General features: G+C 50.4%; 1 protein-coding gene and 1 long non-coding RNA gene across 7 annotated transcripts in view; both read left to right on the top strand.

Moving 5' to 3' along the window:
• CUX1 (cut like homeobox 1) overlaps positions 1 to 20,217 on the top strand; it is a 373,427-nt gene that overhangs the window by 113,500 nt on the left and 239,710 nt on the right. The window lies entirely within an intron of this gene.
• Positions 5,763 to 19,963, top strand: LOC125961368 (uncharacterized). Its single transcript, XR_007472009.1, has 2 exons — positions 5,763 to 9,353; positions 9,485 to 19,963. It is a non-coding gene; the product is annotated as an uncharacterized LOC125961368 (long non-coding RNA).

Below are 20,217 nucleotides of genomic sequence, written 5' to 3'. Positions count from 1 at the left end.
ACCTGCCCGTGCTTCTCCTGTGTGTCATGATGCAGTTAGTGGCTTGGATGGGGACTCCTCAGATGGTGCCATTTTATTCTTCTCTGTATTCCCAGCACGCAGTGGGCGCTCTGAAACGTTTGCTGAGTTTGCTCAATGAGCAAAGGAACCCTATGCTTGGGGCGTGGCTCTTGGTGTCTGACGGAGGCGCCTGGTCCCCAGGCGCGAGGACAGGGAAGTCGAGTCCCCACCGGGAGTTCCTGGCTCGGCCGGGTTCTGGAGAGGCTCACGGTGGGAGCCTCTGGGTCATTTCCTCCTCTCCCCGCCTCTGACTCACTGATTGATTGATGTTTGGAAATTGTGACTCACCTCGTTACAGAAGAAAAAGGAAATTTTACTCTGCTCTCCCTCCCTCCCTTTCATAAAAGCAATAAATAAAAGCGGCTGACATTCTGCTTGGTGCAGTAAGAAGCGTTTAAATGCATTTCTGGTTTTCATAATTGGTAGCTTCTTGTAGAAAGGTGCTTATTAGAAGAAAAAAAACTTTCTTGTGTATCTGTTTTCAACCTTCTTGTCTGTAAAAATCATAAAGTGAGCTGGTGTGGGAATTGCACAACCGCCCCCCCCCCCCTTAAAAAGATATTTGTGGCAGTTCACGTTTTAGCAGTGGATGGTTAAGCTACTTCTCTTTTAGTAAGAAATGTGAGGTGTACCCTCTCCGCCTTCAGAGTTTCAAAATGAATCCACCGGGGTGGTGAGTAATGATGTCTTAAGCTGGTTTATTAAACGTGAAGGAATAAGATGTTCTGGGTTGACATCATGTACCAAATATAGATAAAGCCTGGATCAGCTGGACTCGAGGCCCCGGGCTCAGGCCAGTGCCAGAACACAGTTGAACCTGATGATGCCTGTTTTGTCTCATGACACTGACGATTGAAGTGGACGCATGGCCTTGACTTTTAAGAGTCTCCTCCTGGAAAATACAAAAAAAAAAAAAAAAAAAAAAAAAGGCGTTAGTTCACTTATCACTGTAGTATTGGAATTAAAGCTTGGCATCTCTCGTTGACCTTTTATTCTCTTCACGATCAGCACGTCCTAAATGCGTTAGGCTCTTGGTTCTGGAAAACTTAACCAGTGAAATGAGCATCTTTTCAGAATGTGACTCTAAGTAAGGCCTCAACAAATGTTAGTTGTAATTATTTTATTACTGCCATCCTTCTTATCTGCCAGGCATAATGCCTGGCGTCTAGGCAGGTACCTTGCTGTCTGATTTAACTTCACGTGCAAAACGGCCTTGCAAGGCAGGTGCCGGGCTCTCCCCGTAGGGAGAGGACGCTGAGGCTTAGAGGGACAGGGACTTGCTTCTGGTTGCACGGCGTCCGCAGGTGAAGCCAGGATGCACACCTGGGCCTGTGTGCCGCGCTCTCTGCTGGGCAGGACCCAGCTCCACGGCGCTCTGGCTTCCCTGGTGCTGATGCCAGGAGTCTCTCACACTCATCACACGTGAGTATTTTAACCGGGGAGCTGTCTAAGTGCAGAATCCTGGAAGGGAGAAGACAACGTGGGACCCACTTTGTCCCTTCTCCCTGCAGGGTCCCCTGCTCCCGGCTCTGCTGCCACCGGGAAGGGGTAAAGGAGGAGTCTCTCACTGTCATTACTGCCTCTCATTGTCAGTAATGAAGGCAGTAAACCCGTGCTGAGCCCTTTACATTCCTTCTCTTACTTGGTCTTGACAACTCCCTGTAAGGCGGGCATAGTTTCCTGACTATTTCACAGGTGAGGAAACCGAGAGACTCACCCAAGCCCCTGAGCTGGTGATCGGCAGAGCTGGGCCTCCCTCTGCCGTCCCCAACAGCCGGCTCGGCCCAGGACTCCAGCTCAGGAGTCCCAGGCTGCAGCCGACTGCTGGCCCCATCACCAGGCACCCCGGCCCCAGGGCTCAGAGCGGGGTTGGCCTGGGAAGGGGCCGAGGAACCGGACCCGCTAAGGGCAGCCACGTGAGGGAGCAGCAGAGGTTGGGGGCCCAGGCTGGGTCCTGGGATTTGAAGCTGCCCACGGGGGGCCAACGTGCGACAGAGCTGAGAGTCACGACCTACCCTCCACCCTAAAGCAGCCGGGACTTGCCAAGCAAGCCTTGTTTCTAAAAGTCAGAAAGGAAAGCGAGGGCGTCTCCCCACACCTCACAGGAGGGATGCTGCGCACACAGCCACGTCCGACAGGAGCATCGCAGGGCCCCCGTTACGCCGCGCCTTCGACCGTGCCAGGCTTAGGTCATTTCCATTTCTGGGTTGGGAATGGCCTTTTGCAGATACCGGTTATATTTATCACCAGCTAACTTATCAGCTTACAACACCAGATACACAAAATTGTAACCTGACTCATCAAAGAATAGATAGTTCATGACTTGATGGTAAAGTAGATCAGCTTTAAGAAATCAAGTGGATTGTGGAATCCAGCTTTTCCCCCAGAAAACTTTGTGAAATGGTCTAATAGGAATGTTAGTTCAGACCTTTCTGGAAACTGTGACCTTAAACATACTCCATTGACTCAACAATCTGGTTTTCTTTTCCCCCCTCAGGGAAAAAAATTAGAAACGTGCTCAAAGCTTTGGGAGCAAGAATGCTCACTATAGAGTTGTTTATAATACAAAACATGGGAGCAGCCTAATGTCCAATAGACAGGAATCGTTAATTTATGTTAAATTCATTCAGTGAAATGATTATGTAACTGATATTCTTCTCCAAGAATATTTAATAACATGGAAAATGATCATGATATAAACTAAGATACTATATCACCCTAGTTTTATGAAAGAGAAATGAACAAAAATAATAAACGACATGAATACATAACACATTCAGCATAATATATAAAAATACCTATTACGTATACAGAAGGCCTCGTGTACATAGGTACGTAGAAGAAAGACTGGAAGAAGATAATTCAGAGTCTTAGCAGGGATTATTTCTGGACGGTGTGAGACTGTTTTGTTTTTTTTTTTGAGACTGATTTTTTTTTTTTTTTAATTCTTTGTCATGCCTTTCTATATTCTCCAAATTTTCTGTAGTGAGAATGTTATTACTCTTTAATTTGAACACAATAACTAAAAAAATGTTCAACTTTTTGCAGAAGAGAAAAGAATCTTCTTGGAAGGCTCTGGCATGTGGTGATCCATTCACCAGGCATCTTTAAGTGGGAAACGGAGGTTAAGACTGGAATCTCAGCCTGCCACTTACTCACTGTGGTCCCTGGGCGAGAATATCAGCCTCTAAATCTCAGTGTCCCCATCTGTAAAATGGGAGGGTCCGCCGCTTAGAGTTGTTGGGGTGATGAAATGAGACAAGGTACTCCTCCAGCCCCTGGCGGGAACACGTGTCCAGACCATCTGCTGTTATCGCTCCTACTCTTGTCATTGTGGTTGAAGCCCCAGCCGTCTGCCAGACTCCATGTGAAGTGCGACCAATGTGAAAGTGGGTAAAAACAGTCCCGCTCCCGGGAGCCTGGGACCTGGCGGTGGGAGGGGGCACACGGGGCCGAGAAACGCAGCGCTGGAGTCAGGGAGGGCGTGCCTGCCAATGCGGGGGTCTCCGGGAGGGTGGAAACGGGGTGTCATGGGAACCCAGGAGGAACTGAGAGGGGTGAAGGTCGCCCCTGCCAGCCAGCTCAGGGCCAGCCGAGGCCGCAGCGAGAGTCCAGAGCATTGAGGAGACAAACTTGACTCGGTGGGAGGGGCGACCAAAAGGGAGCCTGTGGTGACACTGAGGCTTTCGCTGGGGCATCTATGCTAGAGAGCGTTCTTTTTATATCAGAAGGAGATGATACCTTTATTTTAAGGAAAACCAGACTCTCTTTCAGAATGTTCACTGCACCTGAGTGTGTGTGTACGTGTGTGTGTACGTGTGTGTGTGTGTAACAGGAAAGGGAGTGTGGCTGTGACAGGGCCATTCGCCTGGCGTCACCATTTCTGTGTCGCCCCCTTTTTCTGCCCCCCCCGCTTTAACTCACCCCCCCAGTGCTGTTTGCTATTCCTTGTCACCCCACCCCATTGAAGGAGAAGCTTCCTCTGTTCCCCCGAGCACCTGGCTTTTCCAGAGCAGAGGGCGCTCCTGTCCCGGGACAGGCGCAGAGGAGGCCGGGTGCCCTGCCCTCCCCCCTGCCCCCGGCGCCCCTTAGAGCAGGGAGCAGAAACCATGGAAGCTCAAGTAAGAGCTCTCATTATTTCTGTTGAAACTGATTATACTGAGGGTGGAGCGCATTGCCTTTCATTTCTTTGTGTGCACGTATTTTTTTTCCCCCCTCACAAGAAGTATATTCTTTTCTTTCCTGTTTGTTCCTGCTTGATTCGGGGAGGCTGCTGTTTTCATTGCCTAATTAATGGGGAGACTTTCTGTGGAGGATTTCGTTGTGGACGGATTCTCTGTTTGAACATGGTACAACCTGTGGCCCCTTTATTTTATTTTATTTTATTTTTTTTGCGGTACGCGGGCCTCTCACTGTTGTGGCCTCTCCCGTTGCGGAGCACAGGCTCCGGACGCGCAGGCTCAGCGGCCATGGCTCACGGGCCCAGCCGCTCCGCGGCATGTGGGATCCTCCCGGACCGGGGCACGAACCCGCGTCCCCTGCATCGGCAGGCGGACGCTCAACCCCTGCGCCACCAGGGAAGCCCGCCCCTTTAAAACATAGTTACATCCTTGACTCTTTATAGGGCAATAACTGGATTAATTTTGTCGTGCTTTTTGAATACCAATTTTCTTTTTAAAAGAATAGGTTTGCTGTTTTAATAAGACTCGAATGCCGTCGAGACGCCTTAAATTGGCACAGTGGCTGTGGAATAGCTTGGCCCCTTGCAATGAACTTGAGAGAGCACTTTATGGCTGCCCGCTTGTTGAAGCCGGCCCCGGCTAGACGCCACTTCCCGCTCTGGACCGCGGTCACTAACTCTGTTTACCCTAATGTGCTTGTCAATCGCATCGCTCACTATCTTTTCAGCTTAGAGTGAGGTTCACTGTGTTTGTCTTGCCCCACTCCAGTTTTCACTAATGAGATTCATTTTGTAAAGGAGAGTTGGAAATTAATTGGATGATTAATTGTGAGATTCTTATTCTTACCAAGGAAAGCTATGGAACCCGTGGCTTCAGATAAAATTCGTAATGAGCCCTTAATACTTTTTTTAAAAAAATCTGTTATTTTTAAAGAGCCTGGTTATGTAAAGAGAATTCAGTGCGACAGAGGATTTTTTTTCTCCCTGTGCGTTTACAACTTTACTTCCATTGTAAGGCAGTGTGTCGTGGTGGCAGAGTGTGTAGTGTATGAAGATCCATCCCTCCCTGCTGATGTACATTAAAGGCCCCTTACTTGCCCATCACCGTGCCCTGTGACAGAAGATGAGCTCAGCGAAGGCCTTTCTGTGTAGTGGGGCCTGGGCTTTGGGGGTGGTTGGATGTAGGGGTGAGGGAGGAGGGAGCTTCCTGGCTGGGGCTGTTGTAGGTGGCACCATTAATGAGAATCCAAAAGGGATTATTTGGGGGCATAGATGTAGAATGAGCTTGGAATTCAGAGAGTTTGAAATACCAGTGGTATAGTAGATAGAGACATATACATAGAGACCTGGAGAGGGGGGGGAGAGAGAGAGAGAGAGAGAGAGAGAGGGAGAGAGAGGGAGAGGGAGAGGGAGAGAGAGAGGGAGAGAGGGAGAGAGGGAGAGAGAGAGAGAGAGGGAGGGAGGGAGGGAGAGAGAGAGAGGGAGAGAGAGAGGGAGAGAGGGAGAGGGAGAGGGAGAGAGAGAGAGAGAGAGAGGGAGAGGGAGGGAGGGAGGGAGGGGGAGAGAGAGAGGGAGGGAGGGAGGGGGAGGGAGAGAGGGAGGGAGGGAGGGAGGGAGTGGGAGGGAGAGAGGGAGAGAGGGAGGGGGAGAGAGAGAGAGGGAGGGAGGGAGGGAGGGAGGGAGAGAGAGAGAGAGAGAGAGAGAGAGATATCGGGAGAGTGGTGACAGGTCCCACCTCTGTGTCCCATGTCACTTCTGGCAGTGTGAGCATGGGAACGTCGTTTAACCCCTAATCTTTGGTTTTCTCTGTCCGTGAAGTAGACAGAAAAAGAGCTCCTGTACATGGTTGCTGTGAGGCTCGAATGAGCTGAATGCAGGTGAAAGTGCTTTAGAAACTCTAAGCTAGCTAGAAATATTAGTTATTATTGTTCTTATCATTCTTACATTAAAATGTAATCTGCCCAAACCATTTGGGAAGCATTGCACACTAGCCCCACTTGGAGACTTGTAGTATGCATATTATTGTCTGTTTGTTCAGTGGTTTGCTCACCGTACTGATTAATATTAGAACTAAAGCAGTATATTTCAGAAAGCAACCAGGAGTAGCCATTCTCGGAAGTGTTATACAAGCATTAAAAATTATGTTTGCAGAGAGAGTGAAGTGTCTGGGCAGGCTTCAACAAAGCAAGCAGCTTAGGGAGTATATAGGGTATATTATTACAATTATAAAAGAAACGCACAGAAAAAAATACTTGAAGGATCTATGCCAAAATAGTAAGTGGGTACCTTAGGGCGTGGGACTTGGAGTAATTTTTCGTCTTTGTTATACTTTTCTGTGCTTTAAGCATACATTGCCATGCCCTTACATTACTTCTGTAATCGAAAAGATAAATTCATGAACAAAACAACAGCCCCTCACCACCCCCGCTTCCCCACCCAGTACAGGTGAGAATTAGATGCTTGAAGAACTAAAAGGACAAACGTATTGATTTCATCTTTTTAATATTTTCCTGGTTCGTCTTCCCTTCAACACTGTTTTCATCTGGCAGAGAAAACGGGACTCTGCACAGAAACGGTAGCGACCAAAGCGAAATATCCCCTAGCAGAGTCTCGAATTGCTCTGCCCTCTTGGGACCTCCTGCCTAAATTTTTTGGTAATGAAATTTGATCCTGACTTCAGCTAAAGCTATTGTGTATTAATCTCGCATTTCTATGTAGCATAGGATGTCTAGAATGTCTATTTAGTGTAGAATGTATTCGGCAGCCTGTAGAGACCAGAGATAACGAATTGTTATGTATCTTCTGTTTTGCCCTTGTGAGCCTTGCAGTCCGGTTTGCAGGCATGTGGAAGTGGATGCATTCATGTGTCCCCCTGGCACGCATAAGAGGATGGGAGAAGTGTGCTGAGTATTCTTTTCTAGGAGAAGTGGGTTTCTCCAGCTCTTTCATAATTCTTGGCCCCTCCCTTTCATTACAAGGATTAGTCACCATTTCAGATTTCAGATTTGGCCTGGGGCACTTCCTGTTTAGGTGTGGCTCTAACGTGTGCCTCTTGTCTGCCTTTGGGGTCTCCCTCTTCACCCCCCTCTAGGGCTCTTGCTCCTACCGTGACTGTTGCCCTCTACATCCTGCGGTTTTTCCCAGTGCCTGCTGTGCTGTCACCTGCCACTTTCTCCAAAACCATCCCCTTGTCTCACCCCGCAGGAAAATTCTCCCTGTAGCCGTTACCCCTGCCACCAATTTTAGTGCCAGAAAGTGTGCTGGCCTCACTGTACGTGGATAGCCAGTCCTCTCCTTTTAAGTGGTACTGTGCTGCTGATCGGGTGGGGGAGAAACCATGTTGGCTAATTGCTCATCCCCGCGCTCATTTCTTCATCTCTTCATACTGGGTGCCGGGGCGGGGGCAGTGTGCGGTGGGAATGCCACACAAGGCGGACACAGATCCTGCCCCCATTCTTGGGCCTGGATCCAGGGACTGGCATTCCTCTCGCCTCTTCTCACTCTTCAGAGGTCATTGCTGCTGCTTATGGGGTGGAGAGCAGAGGCAGGTGGACATTATGTGGAAGAAAGGAAAAGCTGAGGGTCAGGGCCGGGGTGGCAGACCGGGTCCAGTCCTGATTTGGTCCACTAACTTGTCGGTTTCCCTGTCGGAAACGGAACAGTAACCATGGTAAGGCTACCAGTTGCGTATTGCCCATCAGCACAGGCCAGTATCTTGACCGGCCCTTCACTCACGTAATTTCACTTTACCTTCTCTGCAGCCCTGCGATATAGGTTGGCTTATTTTGTCCCTGTGTCACCTTCAAAGAACCCGAAGCTCAAAGATAAATCACAAAATGGTAGAGCAGGAATTTGGACCCAGTCTTGGTGCCCAAGGCCTGCACTCTTCTTGTTACACTGAACAGCAGACTGGCTTGGATGATCGTTTCCCAAAGTGTGTTCCAAAGAGGCCGAGTTGCAAAAGGCGTTCCTCGGAGAAAGGCTTAGTGACCAGGTGACTTTAGGAAGCACTGGGCGCCGAGGACCAGGGCCCGGTCCACGATGGTGTTAATCCTTCTCTCGGGGCTTTGTCCGTGGATTTAACACAGGCTCCCCAGATGCCCAGGAGGCAGCGCAGAGTTGTGGTTAAAGGCTGCAAAGTGGGGATTCTGGTCCTGCCAGTTACTGTGTGACCCTGGGCAAGCACTTAACCCCCTCTGTGTCTCAGCCATCTCGGCTGTGAATAATTTCCCTCTTTGGGTTGTTATGAGAATTAGATGGGTTCATACAAGTAAAGTACTCAGCACAGTAGCTGGCACCTGGTAGGTGCCTGGTGCCTGTTGGCTATTATTATTGCTGTCATTGTCATTGCTGGTATTGGCTCAGGGCATAGAATGGCTCAAAACACACCCGGCTTCTGAGAAGTCAAAGCAGAGAATGCTGGCTTTGTTTTCTCCAAAGTTTCCCCTTCTCTTTTGCCATCATACTCGTTTGATCACAAAAACACCCACCTGCATGTAGAAGCCTCAGCTCCACGGGACACGCTGTGGAAGTACTGGCACAGGTGGTTGTGACGACTTTGCACAGCCTCAGGATCCAGCAAGCCGACCTCAGTGCCTTCACACCGTCCCCAGGCAGTGGACTGTCGTTGTGTCAGAGTTGGAAGGGCCACAGCCGTCTACCAGCCCACCTGTTTGGTTGCAGGCCTCCCATGGAGGACAGTTTTATTTGGACCACAGCAGAAGAGCGATCTCTTTCCTACAGCCTACCAAAGAAATAGAAGGGCTTGTGAAGCAGGAGGAGAGGGGTCCTTTCCCTTCCCAGCATGTGTGTGTGTGTGTGGGGGGGGGGGGGGGTTAGTGGTATTTGGGTGTGTGTATAAGTTTGATGGTGATGTGGGGTGTGTGTGTGCTTTAATGGTATTTAGGTGTACGTGTGGGTGTGTAGGGTTTAATGGTGGTGTGTGTATGTGTGTGTGCGTGCGTGTGTAGGGTTTAGTGATGATGGGGTGCGTGTGGTTTGATGCTTATGGGGTGCGTGCGTGTGTGGTTTCATGGTATTTAGGTGTATGTGTGGGTGTGTGTAGGGTTTAATGGTGATGGTGTGTGTGTGTGTAGGGTTTAGTGATGATGGGGTGCGTGTGGTTTGATGGTTATGGGGTGCGTGTGTGTCTGTGGTTTCATGTATTTAGGTGTATGTGTGTGTGTGTGTGTGTGTGTGGTTTAATGGTGATGGGGTGTGTGTGTGTGGTTTGGTGGTAATTAGGTGTATGTGTGGGTGTGCGTAGAGTTTAACGGTGGTGGGGTGTGTGTGGTTTCATGGTATTTGAGTGTGCGTGTGTGTGTTTTTGTGTATGTGAACTTTAATGGTGCTGTCATGTTGTGGTTTCACGGTGTGTGGGTGTGAGTGTGGGCGTGTGTAAGGTTTCACGGTGACGGTGGATTTCATCAGGGCCCTCCCCACCTTTGCCCTTCGTCAGGGCCCTCACACCTTTTTTTTGTTTGTTTGTTTTTTTGCGGTACACGGGCCTCTCATTGCTGCGGCCTCTCCCGTTGCGGAGCACAGGCTCCGGACGCGTAGGCACAGCGGCCATGGCTCACGGGCCCAGCCGCTCCGCAGCATGTGGGATCTTCCCGGACTGGGGCATGAACCCATGTCCCCTGCATCGGCAGGTGGACTCTCAACCACTGTGCCACCAGGGTAGCCCACTGTCACACCTTTTGTTCTATGTCAGGCCCACCCCAGAGAGCACGACGATGAACCTATTTCCAGCCGAGGAGGAGAGTCGTTCCCACGCTTTGCCTCTGCACGTCCTGGGGGACGGCAGGTCTGTGTGTGAGGAATCGTGTCCTCTTCACGCAGCAGCGTGTAGTTAGGGTTGCCTTCCTGCCTCAGCTTTGTGGATCCCACAAGAGCTGCGACGTCCGCCAGCCCCCCACAGCCGCCTGAGGTAATCAGCTCATGTTCAGGTTCATGGGAATGGGCATCAGTGTTGTGTCCACAGTGATTCCGTGGAGGGCCCTGATGAGCTATCAATTATAAGTGGAATCCACAAAGAATACAGCTTTAATGCATCACAAATGTGACCTATCTAAAACAGGTCTGTTGGGACATAATAAAAATTAGGTATTTAATCATGTTGGGGGCTGTCTTCGAGTTTTGAGGTCTTAGCAGTCTCAAATCCCTGGGAAGAGAAGGCCTCTGCTGTCTTTATGCAGTGAAGATACAAGGTAGTTCTTCCAGTTTTTAATGTGCTTACAAAATTGGGATCATCCTTTTCAAAAGCGTCCTCCTCAGGCCGTGAACGGTGCCCTGTCCGTGACCTTCACTGTGAGAGTTGACAGAGGAAGAATTTGCGGCACCTGGTTTTATTGGGACATTCTGCGCATTGAAGAGGGCGCTTGGTGCCGTCCGGTGTGGAATGAGGGGCCAGCTCCCTGGTTTGCACCCGGCTCCAGCACTTTCACTGCACAGTGACTTGAGGACGCCATGCCTCCGTGTCCTGAACTGAAAAAACGGGGGTGACCAGGACATTGTCACACGCCTTTTTTTTTTTTTTTTTTGCGGTACGCGGGCCTCTCACTGTTGTGGCCTCTCCCGTTGCGGAGCACAGGCTCCGGATGCGCAGGCTCAGCGGCCATGGCTCACGGGCCCAGCTGCTCCGCGGCATGTGGGATCTTCCCGGACTGGGGCACGAACCCGTGTCCCCTGCATCGGCAGGCGGACTCTCAACCGCTGTGCCACCAGGGAAGCCCATGTCACGTGCTTTTAATGAGTCCGTGCAGATAAGCATTTAGAGCAGAGTGTGGCCTAGAGTAAGGGCACGTAAGCATCGGTTACTGATGTGGCAGAGGCTTGACATCCACGTAACTCCCAGTGATCAGAGGAGGTGACGTGCAGAGAAGATGCACCACTTGCTACTGAGATTTAGGGAGAAGCCAGGAGCCCAGGAAGCACCTCTGGGTGCGTCTCTCTCGTGGACACTGGTGGTTGTCTGCGCTGGACACCAGCACTCTGGGTCCCAAATCGGTCCCTGCTCTTGGCACCTCACAGTGCCAGGCAGGGGGCAGACCTGAGAACAGACATGTGGTTTTTAAAGATACAATAGGGTACAGTACCAGTGTAAGCCGATAAAAGGCAGTGAGGGGCAGAATGAGAGGTTAATTTCAACTAGGGGATCTGAGAAGATAATATTTGAGTTCCACCCGCCAGGGTGAGCTGCCCCAGTGGGTGTTGCTCCAGTTAGGGGGCGTCAGAGGGTGTTATCTGGAGATATTGACCAGGAAGCGAGTCCACCCCCCCACCCCACCCCCAGTTGATCTCGAGCCGGCAGGTCCCTGGAGGGTGGATTCAGGCATCCAGACTCAGACAGGAGCCTCACTGGCAGCCCAGTGACCCAGTGCCATTGTCAGCGGGTTCCTTCCCTCACCTCCTCCAGGCTGGCTCTCCCACCTTTCAGGCGGGTCCCTGACGTAAATCCATCCAGGTCAGCAGGCTTCGTGGGGGCCCGAGGGCCTTTGTGGCTGGGGGCCTGGGCTAGACAACTAGCAGCAAGAGCATCTCCCACCAGTGCCCACGCCAGTACCAGAGCCCCACTGCGCCTCCCACCTGCTGCCACCTGCTCCCAGAGCCCAGCGTGGTCAACTCACTTCCCATCGGGCCCCAGAGGCCATGCCCAGTTCGCCGCAGCTGGACTGACTGAGACTTCTCAGCCACCCATTTTCAGATCCTGGTCTAGCGTGAGTCCCTTTAATGGACGGCTCATCTCTTATTTTTTCCACGGTTTTATTCTCAGAGGGTAAAAGCTTACCTTCCGTAGTTTGGGGTTGTCTTGACCCTTGACCCTGTGTTTTTCACTGGCTACTAGCATTTAAAGTGGGGAACATTCTAGAGGAAGGGAAGTATAGTCTGCAGGGAGTTGTGAGCCGTCCTGTATCGCTGGACTCTCGGGCACGGGGAAGACATGGAGTAATGTGTGTGATGTGATCGAAAAGGTCTTTATTGCTTATGGAGCAAGAGAGGGAGGAGGAGAGAGAGAAGGCCGGTGCGTGGGGGGTGTCCCTGTGGAGGGCTGTCGAGGGAGGGAAGGATGTTGGTGGGACGGCTGTGCGGACGGCCGAGGCCCGCCCTGCCCCTCCCCCAGTGGGCGCCAGGGCTCCCCTCAGGTGGCACTTCCAGCAGGCAGTCTGTGTCCTTGGGAGGAGCTAGAGCGAGAGGGAGAAGTAATGCGAGGGGAGGACTGCCGTGCCTGGGTTTATAGATGCTTTTCCCCCAAGAGCTGTCCTCACGGTTTTCGAGGTGACTGTCCTGTGTCTGTGTCTTTCCTCAGACGAGCCTTTTTGCGCCCCAATGTCCCGAGCATTCATGGTGACCAGCGACTGTGCTAGGTGATCAGGACCCAGTTTCTCTTCTCACGCGTGGTGGTGACCTGATCCGATCTGTGCCCCGGAAAGGCCACTCTGGGGCAGGTGGCGATGAGCAGCGAGGGGCTTGCCTTTTGTCACACAGCTGGAAACTGGCAGGGCCTGGCTGGCCGACTCCCCAGTCGCGCTTGGGGCCTCTCGGTGCTGCCACGTGCCCCGGCTTCGATATTCCAAAGTCCCCTCTGAGACACAGTTGAGACGGGAGGGCATGGGTGGCCTCGGTGGCTTCCCCCTGTGTCTCCCAGGGCTCATCACCCACTGCTGCTCTCTACCTGTTTTAATCCGTGCTCCTACAGGGCTTCCCTCTGAACGGGTAACAGCACGCCATCAGCATGATTCTGGCTGAGATCTGCTGGGATAATGCCTGAGGGCGGGCTGGATGGACGAGTAGAGGGACCCTTACAGAAGGCCGTGACGTGGCCCTTTTCCTGAGCATCTACCCTGAGCTGGCCTCATGCCAGGCCGTCCCCACCATGAGAGAGGGACTTGACACATCTGTCCCAGTGCCTGCACCCAGTCCCAGGACTTGGGTCGCAGCTGCCTTTGAAAGGGCCTGTTTGGAATCTTTTTCCATTTAACACATTTGCAACTTAGCTAAGTGTCTTTTTCAAACGCTAATAAAGCCTTAACAGCTTCTAAGACACCGCACTAGACCTGAGACAGGCTGACAATTTGGATTCCGTCTCCAGTGGGAAAGATTCGACACTGCAGGTTTGAGGAGCTTTGAAAAGCTTCTTGTTTGTGTAATGTTCATCGGACACAGATTCTTTTGCAAACAATGGCCTGCAAGTGCTTTAAAGAAATAAACTCCGCTTGCTTGGCCGGGGCGTGTATCTGTCAGTGGTAGAACCACAAACACACGTTCTGTTGGCTGAATTGTTTAATTAAACCACATCCTTGAAATGATCCGAGCCATGTGAAGGGACAGTATGGACACCACACTTTCTGAAAAGATATGTCAAGGGTCCCCAGAAACAAATAACCAGAATTTATCCTAGACAAGTCATTTCCTCTCTCTGGACCTGTTTCCTCATCTGTAAAATGAGGTAGCAGGCCTGGGACACCCACAGAATCCTTGGGGTAATGCAGTGTGAAGATTCGCTGTTACTTGGAATAATTGTAATGCCTTAGGGTTTTATCCATTTCCCCCCCTCTATCTTCCCTTGAAACGGTAGGAGATTCCCTTATCGAATGCAGGTTCAAAATATGAGAATCAAGGGACCAAGATGATGGCCCAAGTGGTTCTCCTGGTCAACCCTGTCCAGGCTTGGCCTTTGCTTTTAAAGTGGCTCAGAACCCTGGATATGTGGGTGGCGAGGGCACCGGAAGAGTCTTGAGAATCCTTCAGGCCTTTCCGGGATGTCCCTGCTGCCGGATGGGAGGCAAGGCTGTGGAGGAGGAACCCGGAGGCTGGTCCGGCTCTGCAGCCCGTCAGCTGTGTGGCCTTGGGCCTCCCTGTGTGTCCTTTCCCCGCCCCCTCCCTCATGGGGAGAGAGGGCTGGCCAGGCCCCTTCTGGGCCTGACAACTCCTGGAGCTGGAGCCTGGGGTGTTATGGGGAGCGCTCAGCAGCTGACGGCTCTCATCACCCTAAGAAAGTCAGGCTACTGAAGCCAACTTAAATGAATAGAGCCCCAGATTTCCCCCAGCCTTAAAGAAAGCTTGAGACTAGATTGGGAAGGCCCAATTCTGTTACAAACCAAAGTGACCAAATCATACTTTTGTAAATTCCACTTACTTTTTTTTTTTTTTTTAAGTCCTAAATTTTCAGCTTTTCCAGCATGCAAGTTCGTAGAATCATTTGCTTTTCAGTGGTTGAAAGGAACTTAAGATGTACCAGTTATTTCAAAGTTGTGAAGCAGAGACTAAAATAGTCTGAAGCTGAATTTTAAGCCTCTTTTGGCGGGATCAAAGAAACCCAAACTTCTAAAAATACCAAATTAGCTTTTTAAGCATAGTTTCTATCTTTAGTTGAAAAATGTGTGCAGTGTGGGCTCCTGGAGCCTCCTTAAATGTATCCATTGATATTAGCATTTACCCTGAAAAATGAGGCGTTTGACCTGCGTTAATAAAGTCACTTTCTCTGCCGTTGACTTTCCCCTCCCCCCGGTGTCAGGATTCCACAGGGTAGACCAAGACCTCCTCCCTTTCCCTTTCTTGAGTTCAGCCCTGTCTTGCAGGAGTTTGCCGTGGTCCAAGTTATATTCTTGAAAACCAAGATGCACAGACACGGGCCTGAGCCTTCAGCTTCCATGTCAGAAGTTAAAATGGATACTCCTACTTAGGGCGTAAGCTGAAATATTTGTATTTGGGTTGCAAATGTGTGATATGATGCTCTCTGTAGCAGATTGGCCTTTCTAATTGCCGTGCTTGTTAAAATTTAAATTAGTTTTAGCTTTCCTAACAAATGTTGACTGACAGTCACAGAAAATGGCCCAGAATCCTGGTGAATGGGGGGCCGGGCCGGCCTGGGGTAGGACAGACCATTCGGAGTAGCTAGCCTTGACTTTCAGTGCTTCCATTACAGATGTTTCAGAGACAGAGCTCCTTGCCATACCTAGCTGGCCGCGGGGCGCACGGGGGAGGCGGCTCTCCCACTGTGGTCGTTGAGGGAAACACCATCTCTGATACAGGCTTCATGTAGACAGGCCAGGCTCCAGCCAGATGGGGTACAGGGGAATGGGCAGTGGGCCACACACCCAGGATTGCAGACCCTAACCTCCAGGAGTGGGCCACGGTCCCCCAGGCCTCTCCTGGGGGTGCCGAGGTGCCCAGGGCTGTCCGGGGACTTTGGGTGGGATCTCTGCCAGTTTTGCCTTGTTAAGAGGAGAGGGGACAAGGGAACAGTACAGGGGAAAGAAGGGGAAGTGACTTTTCTTAAGCACGTACTTTGTGCCAGGCACCAGGCTGAGCATATTCACGTGCGTCAGCTAATTAAATCGTCACAGCATCCCTGAAAATATACTTTGCCCATTTTGCATCTGAGGAGGCTGAGGCTCAGAGAGGTTCCCGGCCTGCCCAGGGTGGTGCGGCCGGTAAGTGGTGGAGCTAATACTGCGTCCAGGTTCGTCTGACCCTGAAACCGTGCTCTTGCCACTGTGCCATCCCTGCCCTGTTGGCTGGTTGTGTTCTGCCTACTTCCAGAACGGTTTCAGGTGGCTTGCAAAGGTGTAACAAGCAAGGCAGTGAGGCTGGGAGCTAGTGGGAAGGAAAAGAAAGAACGGGGAAATCCAAAGCCATGCTCCCCAGACGCTGCATGCTTCACGGTGATGAGACACAGACTTGACTGCGAGCTTCCTAGCACCCAGTGTAAAGAGGGCAACCAGATGAGTCACATGACTCACAGACACAAAAACAAAGCATTCCTCTAGGAAAAGCACAGAGCCTCTAGTGTTGGTAAACTGTCTTCCCAGGATCCTCATAAAGAGTATTTTTTGATCGGTTTTTTTTTTTTTTTGCGGTACGCGGGCCTCTCGCTGCTGCGGCCTCTCCCGTTGCGGAGCACAGGCTCCGGACGCGCAGGCTCAGCGGCCATGGCTCACGGGCCCAGCCGCTCCGCGGCATGTGGGATCCTCCCGGAGCGGGGCACGAACCCGCGTCCCCTGCATCGGCAGGCGGACTCCCAACCACTGCGCCACCAGGGAAGCCCTTTGCTCGGTTTTATGGCTTACATGTTTCTGGCAACCAATGCCATTGGCATGTATCTTCTGGATTAATAGAGGTAGCGTTGCATTTATCTGAAAGATGAAGGAAAGAAAATTGCAGGCCCATTATTTGGAGTGGACACATTTCTAGAGGTAGAGACACTTCTGTCTGGATTTATGAGGTGTGGGTGACCCTTTGATTTCAGATACAGGGCAAATGCGGTGTGTAAAAATACTGATCATCGGAAGTGGAAAAGAAGCCCCAACCCACCTCGCTTGAATAGGCTTGGTTCTGAGTGGGGCTTGGGTGGTCTTCCGGAGCCCACACTACTGACAGCCTGGGAGGGGCCCAGAGTGCAAGGGGGCCCAGGGAGGCTGCGACCTGGGGGCACATCTGCTTTCTCTGACTCTGCCCTGACTTTAGCTCACCAGTGGCCTGTTCTGCCTCATTCGTGGCGGAACTTACTCTCAGCACATTCTTTGTAGGGGTTTGGGTTCAGCCACTGAACGAGAGAGAGAGATTCCTCCCTTCTCACAACCCTTAGTTCCATTTCCGAAACTCCTGGGAGGAACCCTGGCCCAGTGCAGGGCCCATGTCTCATTTAGACCGGTGTGCGGTGGGCAGCAGGCAGGTCGCGTGCTGACATGATGGGAGGGAGAAGGGGCATGTCCCAGATGAGGCGGCCCCCGGTGACCCAGGACCCCTCCCAGGCACTGTCTGTAGAGGCATCGGTGGGTGTCAGAGGGGGTGTCAGGAGGGGCCCAGGAGCCCCGTTGCGTGGTGACCAACAGATGCTGCCCCTTTTCCACACTCAAGAGATGTCTGATGCCTGCAAGGAGCCACACCTTCCCGTCACCTCTGACCCCAGCAGGCTTCCAACCAGTGACCTTAAGGTGAGAAGCTCTGATTACCGACAAGTCTAGCCAGCTTCTGCCTTCCTTTATTTGACTCTAAAAATGATACCTGGGTTTTAGAGGATTGCTTCTCAGGCAGCTGAAATCACTGCTCCCACGTTCTGGTACTTTTCAGGAGAGAAGAATCAGGTGGCTTCCTTTTGTCCTGGTCCAGGCAGAGTGGAAAGCCGGGCTGGCTTCCTCAGGCAGAGGCTGGGCACCTTTGGATTTTCCCTGTAGTCTGAACTCACCTGGGAGGTGAGTCTGAACTCACCAGGGGCCTTGTGTGTCCTTCCCCACTGGACACACAAGGCCTCTAGATGACATGACCCCCTCCCGGTGGCTCTGTGACCTCAGCGGGACTCGGCTCACGCTCCTGTCACAGCCCCGAGGAGGCACGCGTTTTCCACCAGAGTCTCTCTCAACCCCTCCCCACCAAGCCAACGCCAGGATGCAGCCCGCTGATGGGAGAGTTGGGGACTGAAGGGACTAAGTCCTTTTTTGCTTTGGCCGTTTCAGTTAGGGTTGATATACCTACAGGAAGATGCCTGCTTCATTAGGTACACACTCAGTCACCCTCCCCAAACCGAGCTCATCCGTGTACCAACAGCCAGATCAAGAGCGCTACCAGCACCCGCAGAAGCCCCTCTTTGGGGCCCCAGAATCGGAAAAAGTTTTAAAGAAAGAGGGAAAGGAAAACAACGTTTACTAATTAGCTTTTATGGAACAGGCTCTGTGCATACTCTCCACATTGCCCCAAATCCTCATTTGAAAGATGAGGAATCAGACCCAGGAAGGGACAGGTGACCTGACCAAAGCCACGGCCACAGAACCAGGTCTCCTCAAATCCCAACACAATGCATTTCATCTAAACCCTGCTCCTGACTTTCCTTCTCTCCCTGTCTTTTATAGATTGTTGGGAAGTGAGATAGCATATTAATATTTCCAAAACTTCTTGTGAAATTTTGAAGTGTTGTGTAATGATTAAGATGGCAACTAGGAACTAGGAAATGAGAGCTTTTAATCCCAGCTTACAGGAAATTCTAACTAGTAGGAAATCTAATTCAGGCAGTCCTGGGAAACATCACACCGCTCTGAGATGAAAGTCAGCTAAATTGGGATCTAATTCTATAATCTAAATATAGATGTAGATATATTACAGGTTGGCCTTTTCAGCTTGGGAGAGGATCGTTCACTCTAAAAAGTGCCCTTTGTGTCATAGAGAAGAGCGGCTGGCCAGGGTGACGGCCCAGAAAGGCAAGGAGGGGCTTTGACTTTTTTATACCTTAGTCTTTATTTTCTTAAATTTCGTAATAAGAATGTATTTGTGCATTACATGTGTAATACACGAATTTAAAGGGCCAGAGGGAAGACTCTTAGCAGAGTGTTTTCAGTGTGGACAGGAGGTTTGCGGGTAGCCTTTGCCTTTCCCACATTAGTGACGATGGAGGGTGAAGGTGTCAGCTGCTGTCGCCTGTCCCAGGGACACAGAGCCCCCCCTGGAGTTGACTAGCTCATTGGCCTTTGCGTGGCAAGGGCTCTTTTATTTTAAACATGTTTGATTACAAAATTAACATGCTTATAAAAGTTAAACCATTCCAGACGTGCAAGACATAACAAAATTTAAAGTCGTCCCCCCTTCCCCCACCCCCACCCCCCAGTTTCAGAGGTCACCACTATCAGTTACATAGTATGTAATTATTTGTTTTGATTATTGTTTCTTCCCTATGAGAACATTTTTTTCCCTATGTCTTGTTCAGTGATGCATCTCAGGCGTAGAGAACAGTATTTTGCGCGAAGCAGGTGGTGTGTCAGTGTCTGTGGGGTGCGTGGACGCCGCAGCAGACGTCTTTGTACATGAGTCCTTGACCATTTGTGCAAGTATGACTGCAGGACAGATTCTTGGGTGTGACATTGCTGGGCCAAAGGGTATGTATGTGTTTTCCTTTTCTGGTTCTGCCGATTTGGCATCCAAAACGGTGTCCTCAGTTGTCACTCACTCTTCACCAGGTGACAGACAGGACAGTGGGACTGTCCTTTTCCTCATGACCTCACTAGCACTGGATAAGTCAGTTATTGCATCTTCCACTGGTAAAAAATGTATGTATATTCCTTTAAGTTCATACTTCCTCAATCAACAGTGAGGTTGAACATCTTATACTATGTTTATCAGCCAGTAGTATCTCTTGTGTAAACTGTCTCAACGTCCTTTGCTAATTTTTTTAGTGGGCCGTTTGCCTCGTCTTCTTGGTCCATTTTGGTGTGTAGAGAGTGTGGTATTAATATTTTCTCATATCTTGTAAATTGCAGATATTTTCCCCAAGCCTGTCATCTGTCTTGTAAATATAAACATGTTTTTCTACATCCTCTTATAGTAATTAAGGAATTCTGGTTTTTCATTTGATTTTTTTTTCATCTGACAGCAGTTTTGTGTATGTGGTTTGAGGTGTAGGATCTAACGACTTTTTTCCCCCCAAGTGGATAGGTGATTCTCCCCATGCAGTATTCTTTTAAATAGCCTAAATAAAAGAATAAAATTTTGTCTTTGAGAGATGGGGATTGTGAACCCAAAAACATGCATAGCAATTTTTACTTAAAAATCCAGACCGGCAGCAGGAGCAGGTCATTAAATTCATTTTAATGAATATTCCCTAAAAGCCAAAACTCGTAGAAGTGGTTGCCCGAGGGCTTTCCAGAAAGCTGTAACTGAAAGGTTTCTACCATCGGTCTTCCCTCCTCTTTCCCTTTTTCGAGCAGCCATTAAAGATCTGATGACGGGGGTGAACGTGACAGCATTTTGGCATTCAGGATGGTGGCGTAATCACACATATCGAAAAACTCTAAATTTACATCGCTTGGTCTACTGTGTCTCATTATACTGCAGGCGTAAAAATTTCATGGGCCTCTTTTGTACAGCCGTCTGGTTGTATCACGGTTCAGGGGAAACAAAAGTAACTAGAACTCAACGTTACCGAGAATTATTGAAATTAGGCTTTGTTTCATTTAGTCGGCACTGAAACTAGAATTTGAATATCCTTT

Source organism: Orcinus orca, chromosome 16, assembly GCF_937001465.1.
Source record: "Orcinus orca chromosome 16, mOrcOrc1.1, whole genome shotgun sequence".
Lineage (NCBI taxonomy): Eukaryota > Metazoa > Chordata > Mammalia > Artiodactyla > Delphinidae > Orcinus > Orcinus orca.
The sequence above is the reverse complement of the archived record's forward strand: the minus strand, read 5'-3'. Positions and strand labels throughout refer to the sequence as shown.